At 36.5% G+C, this 11,564-nt stretch overlaps 1 pseudogene; it reads right to left on the bottom strand.

Moving 5' to 3' along the window:
• Window positions 1-1,306: 1,306 nt before the first annotated feature.
• LOC102852204 lies at window positions 1,307-1,980 on the bottom strand (annotated as a pseudogene).
• Window positions 1,981-11,564: the final 9,584 nt, after the last annotated feature.

The raw sequence follows: 11,564 nt of genomic DNA, 5'->3' as shown, positions 1-11,564 counted from the left end.
GCAAGGTTGTGGAGAGACTGGAACCCTTATTCACTGTTGGTGGGAGTGTAAAATGGTGCAACCACTGTGGAAGGCGGTGTGGTGTTTTCTCAAAAAGTTGCAAATAGAGATACCATTTGACCAGCAATTCCACTACTGGGAATATACCCCAAAGAGATCATAACTTCCACCCAGATATATGCACACCCATGTTTATTTCGGCTTTGTTCACAATAGCAAGAAGGTGGAAACAACCTGAGTGCCCATCAACAAACGAATGGATAGAGAAACGGTGGTATATTCACATAGTGGACTATTACACTGCATTGAAAAACAAAGAACTCATTCAATGTTATTCAAAATGGGTGACCCTGGAAGACATTATGCTGAGTGAAATTTCTCTGTTACAAAAGGACAAATACTGCATCGTACCAGTGGTGTAAAACAGGACTGACATCATGCTTACAAGTGTGGAGGGACAGTACAAAATAGAAAGACCCCTGATGAGATAGATAATGATAGTTGGTGTGTACAGGCACTGAGGTTGGCTCAGGGTACAGTAGGCTTCAAAGCTATTGTGCATTGGGTCACTTTAAGCCATAATCTACTTCACAGCCACAACAACAACAACAACAACAACAACAACTCCTTCTACAGATGTAATCAATTTGATTCTTATGCAGTGTACAATATATGAGTATTCTATGACTTATCTTTTTTACACCGAGTCTGTACCTTTCAACTACCACTTCTTTGTTTCCAAATTTTTACATTCCAAATACCAATTATCAATATTATATCTTTTTCTACTCTTTAAGGTATTTTATTAAAGCAAGAATTTTATAATCCAAATTATATTTCCTTGTTCAGTTATCAAGTGTCTTACCTAAAACAGAAGAGATGGTCTGAGCTATTACACTGTAAAGAATTGCAAAATTAAGGAGAGGAATGCTTTAAATTTTTGTACTTTGTTGAAAATTCTTTTTCCCAGGGTCTATAAAACATTAATTTGTTTTGATATTTTACTATTTTTTCCTCTTTTTAAATGAATAAGTAACCTTCAACTAACATTGTATGCTAGCCCAGGAATTTGTTCACCACATAAGTTTCTAAATTTTCTTCTTTTTTAAAATTTTATATTTTGCAATTTTTTTTATATTTAGTTCTTTTTCTTCAATGAAGCACAAGTTGTCTTTCTTGGTCCCTGATCATGATAAACGGGCAGAATATGGTTAACTGCTTTCTGGGCAGCCTCTTTAGCTTGGTGGCTTGTGTAGTATAACTAAATATTCATCAACCTCAGAACAAAGAGACTGAAGGTTCAAGCCTATGTCATGTCAGTGATTTTACCAGCCAATGTAGGGTGCATGGCTTGAACAATAGGAAAAAGCCTTACACTCAACATTTGCTTTTGCTCTTTAGGAGGGATAGATGCCAACATGGAAACATTCAGAGTCTCTTGACCTTGTATATGAATAGCAGGCTATTGCATGGTGACTTGTGGTTGTGCATTTAGATGTTGCTGAGGATAGTGAACTCCTGCAACATATTTATATAGTGTCACAGTGGAGACAGTAGGAGTAGCTGCTGCAGCAGCAGTCGTAGGATGAGTATGCAGGGATCCATGGTCTGTGTTAATGTATTAGCAACACATTATAGTGACATGACTCGTGGAACTTGTGAAGAAGCTGGTCTCATAGTATTAACGATGATCTTGGAGCAGCTGGGGAGACAGCACAGGGTATATTTTGGAATGGAGGAGGTCTGGCACCCTGAGCAGTTCCGAGGGGACTTGGTGTTAATTGAGCAATTTGGCAAAAAAGGGTAGTAAGCAGCACGATTCTGGGTCTGTGGAATAGCTGCCATGAAGTAACCTTGAGGAGGTGCTGGCTGGTAGGGGTTGATCATCGCTGGGACACTCGCCATTCTCTGCACATACCGGTGAGTAAGGTGAGCCTGGTGCTCTCCTTTGTGCTGAGCTATAGCTACATCAAATGGCATGTTACTGGAGATTGATAATACAGAACTTCATATGCTTGAGTCTTCGGAGTCTCTTTGTTCTAAGGTTTATAAAGCCGTAGCTGTTCTACAAGTGCACCAAGTATTGCATTTTGATGGCAGGTTTGGGTAAATCTTGAGCTGCAAAATATGGAAAATGTTGTCAACTCTTTCATCTTTGTCTTTAGCTCTTTGTACATACATTTGAATAATAGTTCTATCAATAGGTCTTTCTCGTATTTGTGTGGATAATATCCTATTATTCCCAAATTTTACTTCAGTACAGATATCTATTGTTTTAAATACAAACCTAACGTCATTATCGCTCTGTTCCATGTGACTGTCTGGTTCAAAGTGACGAAAGCCAATTTGTCTCATCTCATTAATGCCTAAAATGGCAATGTTCTTGCACTCCAATTTGTTTTTCACAGCTTCTTGCTTTCCTACGTCCATTCTTCATACATTCCATGTTCCAATTATTAAGGGATGTTTGCAGTTATATCTCCTCATTTTGAATAACTTTCAAGCTCAATTGTCCCTTCACTACCATAGTTCTCTCTGTTCTTCTATTGTTCATAGGTTTTTTAGAATCCTTCTATTTAAAAAGTAGATGGCCAATCTTGTTTTGTATATTTTAGTCTGGGAGCCATGCTAAAATTTGTCCTCCATAGGAGAAATTTCTGGCACTTGACACACCAATGGCATAGCTTTCACATCATAGCAAACCATAACATCATTACCACAAATTGACAGACAAGTTCTGTACTAATAAGAATAATGGTAAACAAGCAATGATACAGATACTTAAGCTATAAGTAATTATAAATAATCTTATATTTAGGATTAGATCTATCTACGCTAATCGAGGAGCTCAATAAGGAAGAGGAAGAAGTGCACATTCCTTGAGTTCAGAGATTCCTGTGCCAGATGGACCAAAATGTACACAAGGACAACTGCAGTCTCAGCAAGGAATCAGACACCATCTCAAGACACAGCTGAATTCTGACTCCTGCTCCATGTAGCCCGAACTAGAGTCCTTCCTCTCAAGCTTGCTGGAAGACTGAGGAGAGGAGCTATAATTTTCAAAACTAAGAGAAAATTCGTATTCCTGACCTAAACACTGAGTCTGAAAATCAAAGGGCATGGCCAAGCTTGAGAAATTGGACTAAAGGATTGTATCCCATTGTCAAATTGAATGATTCCCTGGTAATTTCTCTAATAAACTCTATAACAGTAAGCATATTGCTATAAAATCCATGTAGTCTTTACAATGCATCTTCAACTCTGTATGATAGTAAGATTGGTACTGAAATTAGTAGAATGAGGTACAGAAATGTGCGAAATCAAGTCTGACTTTATCAGAATCAGTCTTGGGCTGTAGATTTTGTTGACGGAGATTGTTCCCCTGTGGAGTTAGTAAAAGTCAGATTAGGCCATGCTCATGCTGTTTTTGCTCATTTTATAACTGTCCAAGCAATTTCTTTATTAACTTTGAACCACCAGCCTTGAGGGTAGCAAAATCTTAGTGCATGAAGTTCTTTTCTATAATTCGTTCTTGTTTTGCTGTGCTGTCACTTAAATTTTGAGTCATGGCATCTCTATATGAAAGTATAACTTCTCAATAAGGGATTACAATCTTTAATTTTTTTGGTTCAGATTATCGGATCTTTTCATTAAAAAATATGGTTGCTGATTTGAATCTCCAAATTTTTGTTTAGCAGTTAACAAGTACTTAACCATTACATTACTAGGACTTGTATTCTGACATTTAAGACTATGTGAATTCTTATTTTGATTAAAATTAGTAGCTTATTTATAAATCTTAGAAATTTAAAGTTATACACATAGGTATTTTTCAGCACTACTAAGATTTTTTGGTATATTTTCACTGATGTAAAACAGTTTTCAGAGAGATTTAATCTTGAATATACTGAAAATAAGTAAATCATAGGGAAACAATTTCTTACTGTAGTTTTAGGTCTAGATTGGAAAAATCACAACAGATATTTTAATATGATTTTTCTTGGTGCCTTAGTTAAAAGTTAAAGTTCTAGGCAAAAGTAACACTTTCCCTTCAGGTTTCTTGACTATAAAAATGGACTCAAATATATAAGAACTAATGAGGATGGCAACGTCTAGAAAGGTTTCAAATCTACTGAGTTTGTAAATCTTTGTGGAAACAGACTGTCCACTTCCTTTTTCTGGAGCAATTGATAAATTTGCACTTCTGACCCTTTGGTTAGCACTTTGGCATATTATGCACCATCACACCAGAGCTCCCTTGTAATTATATATAGTTTATTATAAAAATCAACATTATATTGGTAAATTCATAGGATCATTCCAAGCTATAGTATACGTAATTGCAGAAAATTGGTATAACGGCCTAATAGCAAGGGAATATTCTTACCTTTAACTGTGCATCTACAAGTCTAGAAACATCAATAAAATCTCTTCTAGAAAATGGAAAATCTCAAGGAAATTGACACAGATTCTTCCTCTTCAGGTAGATGATTGCTGATAGCAAAGAACACATCCAATTTACACCTGCCATCAAACACTACATATGGTGATAAACATCTGGAAAACCTTTAAGACATAGTTTTGTCACTTAAACTCAAAATTTCCCTGTTTTTGTTTTGGTTTACATGTCTGACCCCACCCCCGAATCACTGCACATTTAGTAAGAAACTCATGAGGGCTCTCTGACCCAGCTGAAGGTGTATGATCACTAGTTCATTATACTCCCAGACCAATTTTTGAAAGTTTCTGTTTATTGAGAAAAGACAAAATGGTTCACCTGGATTAGTGGGGCAAAATAGTGGGGACACATGAAATTTGGAAAGAACTACCACTGAAGTGTCACTATGGCTCATCCTAAAAGAATATGAAAAGAGTGATCTCAGTAAGATCTAAGTGGAGATCTACTCACCAAAGCATCTTCCACAAGGGAGGTAGATGGAAAACACCCTGCAAAACCACCTACACCATTCACACATTATCTTGAGATCTGTGCTACAGAGAAATTAAATGAGTAAACAAGAAATGAGTTCTAAAGAGACCTAGGACAGATATAAAGAGAATTTTGTCACTTTTTCTGACTCCTACAATATGTAATAAAACAAAATGGGAGCATAGAAGCAATATTTAACCCAAAATGAGGCCACCAACTGACAGTTTACAAACTTTCTGAGTGGTAGGTGGAAATATGTTAACAGTGAACATTCTCAAAGCTGAAAATGGTTGAGCTCTTTGGAAAACTCATCACGTAAATTCTATTCAAGTTCACAGTGCCCCTATGCAGGATTTCTAACGTTGGACATCAGTAGAGGAGATTGTCCATCTATTCCTCACAAAATGAGTGATGAATTTGAACCACTGATCTTTGAGTTTGCAGTTCAACATATATACCACTATACCACCAAGATTTCTTCGTACTTCCTAAAGATATAAAATTGTCACTGTTTAATTTAGAGATTACAATGGGATTCCTCTGTACAGATAAATGTGAAACTAAATATGAAAGTTAAAATTATTCCTTGTCTCTGGCCGAGATTCATATAAAAGTCTGTACATCGTTCAGTAGAAATAAATGGACTCTAACTCTGTTGGAACTTGGATTGAGGTTTCCAGTTGCTTAGGGACTTTAACTCCAGTATCTTCAATAACATAATTGAACAGACTCTCGAGCTACAAAAATTAAAGTTGGTTATGGACTTAGGTCCATGTGGCACTAAGAAAAGCAAGCACATAATAATTAGAAAACTGAGAACAAAGAGAATGGAATAGAACAAAACAAATGTTCCCTCTTGAGATGAGCTTACACATCAAATTCCAAACCCCATGAGGTAACAAACAAAGCTTAGAAGGAACTAGCCAAATGTTAAGTGGATTACTTTACTTTAAACAAGAAGAAAATGAGTTGGAACAATATAAAACTGGTATTGGAATATTTTAGAGAAAATATACAGAAGGAAAAAATGATATTTAAAGGGAAGGATATAATAGTAATAAAAATACAATATTGTAGCTGAGGTGGATATGAAAAAAATCAAATCTTTGAAATAAAAATATAATAAATTTTGTGCAAAATCCAATTGTTTTTATAAATTCCAGATAAAAGAATTAATGAGTAAAATATAAATCTTTAAAATTCATCTAAAAGAAAGCAGATATATATGTTGTTGCTTATATATTTATCTATCTATCTATCTAACTATCTATGCATCTGAGAGCTGGATAGTGAAAAAGGACAACAAAAGAAGACATGATTCCTTTGACTTGTGGGACTGTGTAAGAGTGTCGAACATAATGGACTGCCAAAAGAACAGATTACTGTCCTCAGAGGGTGAAAATAGATTGCTCCTTAGAGGCAGAGATTTTGAAGCACCATGACACATCCTTTGGAAATATTGCCAAGAGGAACTTGTCCTTAAAGAAGGACATCGTACTTGGAAGGGTGAAGTGTCAGCACAGAAGAGGAAGATGTTGGGTGAGAGGGATTGATACAGGGTCTGTGGTAATGGACTCAAGCGCATAGAAGTGGTAAGTTTTGCTTGAGTTAGGGAAAAGTTCAGAGCCATTATCCATAGGGTAGCTATAGGTTTATTCAACTTGATGAGTTGTATATATATAACAACCTCCTCCTGTGTGATGTAAAGCCTCTGAAAACCCACTGGAGGATGCGCTATGTGGAAGCTATATAATTGTTTTTATAAGATGGTCTAGTGTCAAGAAGTTGCCCTGCAATCCCTAAGGCATATGATTTGAGGCCACCAGCTGCTTCCTGGTAGAAGGATGGACAATCTCCTCTGTTGTGATTAACTACCTCTGAAAATCTGCCTGAAGGTCACCTATGAGTTGGTAGTGACTCCATGGCACTCAACAAAAATGAACATTCCTTGATACCAACACAGTAAGGGGGGTTTTTCTAGTGTGTATGGTCTTTAAGATCAAAAGTGAGGAAAATTAGTTGAGGTGGGAAGACTGTAGCACCATCAAACAACAATCACTCGATTGGACTGAGTCCTTTGAGACCTTGGTAATTAAACACTAGAAAGCTCCTTAACATGTAAGATAAGGTGTGGATACCTCCAAGAAATATCTAGCCTACAGATGCTAAAGAAAATATGATCTTTCCTCTACAATTGACTTAAAGAGGATGGACCTTCCTGTAGAGCCAAACCTTAAATAGACTGGTAGTAAGAAGCTGTGTTGCAAACCTAAAGGACACAGATCGATTCCACCAGCTGTTTTGTAGGAGAAGGGTGAGCAATCATCTCTTGTGTAGTTTTCCTCCTAAAACCTGCTAGAAGGCCAGCTATGTGTGTTTTTTTATTTAAGGGCACATAACAAAAATAACAGCCTAAACTGGTAAGAAATACATTTTGCTAAAGCCATTCCACTTAAGTATCTCTGTTATATCAGCATTGCATACTCAGGACACTGTGCATTTGAGTACCTAGATTGGATTCTTTTGTCTTTTCCCAGTAGTATACTTAACTCCATTAATGACTTTATATTGTCATTGTGTGCATTTGAGTTACCTGTGACCCATAGAGATAATATGTACAGCAACTTTGAACCTTGCCCTATCCTGCGCCAGTCTCATTAATTCCAACAAGCCAACCACCATTTTCCCAGTTACTGTATTAGTCTTCCTTATCCGGGTCTTCCTCTCCTGCGTTGTTCCTTCACCTTTCCAAGTATGATGTCCTTCTCCAAGGATGGGTCTTTCTTCACCACGTGCCCAAAGTATGTGAGATGGAGCTTTAAAATCTTAGCCTCCAAGGAGAAATTTGTTTTCACCTTCTCCAATACAGTTGTATTTGTTTTCTTGATGGCCCATGGTATATTCAAGACTCTTCTCCATTAACAAAACACAAAGGCATCAATTCTTCTTCTGTCATCCTTAGTCTTTGTTCAGCTCTCTGAAGCATAACCAATAATTGTGAAGACCATGGCCTGGATCAACACACCTTAATCTATAGACTGATATCATTGCTTTTTGGCACTCTGGAGCAGTTTCTGACAGCAAATTCCTCCAGTGCAATTTGTCTTTTCATTTCCTCACTGCTGGTGCCAAGAGTGTTGGTTGTGGAGCTGATCAAGCTTTAATTGTTAGCAATCTCAATCTCTTCTCCATCTACCATGGTGCTGTCAAATGTCCCAGTGGTGAGAATCTTTGTATTCTTGATATTGACCTTCAATACATATTTAAGACTAAAGTCCTTGAGCTTCTGCAAGATGAGCTTCAGTTCTTTTTTCAGTTTCAGCAAGCAAAATTGTGTCAATTGCATTCCTCCTCATAAAGCCCTGCTCCTCGAATGATCTGTTCTGCATATAGATTGAAAAGTTATTGAGATAGGATGCATCCTAGATGTACTCCTTCTCTGACTTTGAACCAAGCAGTGTTTCCCTGCTATGTTTTGAGGACTACTGCTTCCTGATCCAAGTATAGGTTTCACATAAGCATAATCAAGTGTTCTGGGATTCCCATTTCCCTCAAGATTAGCCACAATTTGTTGTGATCCACACAGTCAAATGCCTTTGCAAAGTCAATGAAACACAAATAGACATTTTTCTGGTACTCTTTGCTTTCAACCAAGATCCATCTGACATTGACAATAATGTCTCTTGTGCCACAGTTTTTCTAAACTCAGCTTATATTTCTGGTAGCTCTTTCTCAATGTATTATTCCAGTTCTTTCTTGTTAATCTTCAGAAGAATTTTGCTAATGTGTGATAATATTGATAATATTTTATATTTTCCACACTCTGTAGGGTTACTTTTTTTGGAATGAAATAAATATGGATCTCTTCCAGTCAGTTGGCCAGATAGCTGTCCTCCAGATTTCTTAGCACACCTTAATGAGCACATCCAGGGCAGCATTTGTTTGTTGAAATACTTCAGAACAGCCTGAACTTTCTCCTTTATCAACATTGCCTCTTTATCTTATTTTGTTTCTTGAAATTCTTTGTGTCAGTCATACCTTTTTTGGTACAATGACTCTATGTACTCCTTCGATCTTCTCTTAATGCTTTCTGAATCATTCAATAGTCTGCCTATAGCATCCTTAAGCATTGTTCTTTAGTTCCTTCAGCTTAAGAAATGCTGAATATGCCCTGCCCTTTTTGATTTTACAACTCCGGCTGTCTATACTGAGGGCTAAATCTATTGCATCAATGAAGGGTAGGAGCAATATATTAGAATATAAACAAACTTGTATAGATTTTTTTTTCTGGCACTCCAGAAAATTAGATTTGACTACTTGACTTTTGTTTTCTCCCTAATTGTCAAGTAAGGACACAGTGAATAATGCAAATCATTGGGTGTTGTGAACTTTGGGAGTTTTATTGGCCTAGATGTAAGTATCTCTACTGCCAACCCCAAACCCCCATGTTTGAAACCATTTGCTGCTTCACAAGAGAAAGATGAGCAACCAATTCCTGTGTTTCTGGAAACCTGCTATAGGGTCAGCTATGAGTAATTTTCAACTCAACTGCATGCAACAGCTGTAACATCAACACTATTTGCATCTGATCAAGACAACTTCCTTCTATAACAATTTGTTATATGTGAATCATAACAAATTATGGCTACCATTTAGAAGAATGAGAAATCCAGAATATTTCATTGTGTTCATTTGAAACCTATGATACACAGAAAAAGAAATCATTGTCCAAATAGAACAAGGGTACATGGCATGGTTTAAAATCAAGAAAGGTGTGTGTCAGGATTGTATCATTTCTCTATACTTATTGGAATCAGGAATGGCATCCACTCCCTAAATAACATGCCTCCAGAAACTCTATGAACTTTGATAAATGTCAATAGCTGTAGATGGGTGTCAGGCCTTTTGTTCATAGAGTCGCTATAAGTTGTGCTCGACTTGAAGGCGATCAACAACAACAAAAACAACAATGCAAACTTTATATTAGGCTAATCATTTGAGAAGTGGACTTTATGAACAGAAATGTGACATTAAGATAGAAGGAAGACTCACCAGCATCATGCGTTATGTAGATGATACAACTTTGCGTGATGAAAGTGAAGAGGATTTAAAATGCTTGCTGTATCAGATCAAAGATTACAACCTTCAATATAGATTATATCCAAATGCAAATAAAATAAAAATCCTCACCATGGGCCAATCGATAGCACCATGATAGATGGAGAAAAGATTGAAATTGTCAATGATTTCATTTTATTTGGTTCCATACCCAATACCCTTTGTGCTAGCAGTTAGGAGGCTAAAAGATATACTGCATTGGAAAACATGCTATCAAGGACTTCTCCAGAATATTAAGGAAAGTAAGGAGTAATGATGTCAGTTTAAAGATTAAGGTACACCTGATTCAGATCCTGTTCTTTTCAATCACTTGCTGTGCATCTGAGAGGTGGACAATGAATAAGGATGGCAGAGAAGAATAGATGCCTGTGAGTAATAGTGTTGGAGAAGAGTACTGAACATCTCATGGATTACAAAAGAATAAACAGGTATGTCTTAGAGAAAGTGCAGTCAGAGTGGCACCAAGGATGAACAAGCTTTATCTCATGTACTTGGGCATATTGTTACCAGGGACTATTCCTTGGAATAGAACATAATACTTTCCCAGTGTTAAGAAAGATTCTATAGATGTCTTCATTTTCCAGTTATTGGAAAATGTATTTTTTTAAATCTAACTGTATTTTCTTACAATCATTCAACTTTATTCTCTTGATGTATTAAAACAAATTCAGAGTGAGTAATGGGCATTGAAAAAAGAAGGAAAAAAAATCAATAAAACAATTCACAGAACTCTGAATAATTTTAAAGAATTTCTCAGAGTCAGCATCCCTTACCATGTGTTCTGAGATTCCTAAGCAAAGCAGAGTGAATTAATTCTAGAATATACTGCCAGACATTGGCTCTATATCCCTAAATTATGTTGTTGTTGTTGTTATTGTTGTTGTTATGTGCCATTGAGTTGCCTGTGACTCTTAGTGACCCTGTGTATAAGAGTTCTGAAACCTGCTCTGTCCTGAGCCTGTCTCTTTGACTCTCATAAAACTACCTACATTGCCCCAGTTACAGTATCAATCCATCTCATCCATAGCAACTAAGACCCTTCGTATTGAAATGTACATATAAATGTTAAGTATGTCCAATCAGCATATACAAATTACTTTGTGACATATACTGTCTTCTATATATTGCCTTCTCTGCTATCCTAGGGATAGAGATGCACCTCTCACATGTTCTGTCAGCCTTCTTAAATCCTTTAAGCAAATTTTATGGTTATAGCCACCATGAGTATACTTATGCCTTAGAAAACATTGATATTAAAAAACTATTGTTTGGCCTAGGTTCAAATGACAAGTAATAAAGTTGTAACACTAAGTATCAAATTTATTTTCTATTTATCTTACATTGGACAGATGGCCCTGATATATAGACTTTACTTGAGTAATATTCCTGGGGCCAAGACAGGCTAAGCAATAGAGAAAAGATCTATCTGTGCTCAGACCACAGAAAATTGTCGAGCTTGCTCTGTATCTTCGCTGGTTTTAAGGAAAAGTCTTTTCTTTTGTTTCCACATTTAATT

This window comes from Elephantulus edwardii, unplaced genomic scaffold, assembly GCF_000299155.1.
Source record: "Elephantulus edwardii isolate Elephantulus edwardi_28Jun2011 unplaced genomic scaffold, EleEdw1.0 scaffold00293, whole genome shotgun sequence".
Classification (NCBI taxonomy): Eukaryota; Metazoa; Chordata; class Mammalia; order Macroscelidea; family Macroscelididae; genus Elephantulus; species Elephantulus edwardii.
The sequence above is the reverse complement of the archived record's forward strand: the minus strand, read 5'-3'. Positions and strand labels throughout refer to the sequence as shown.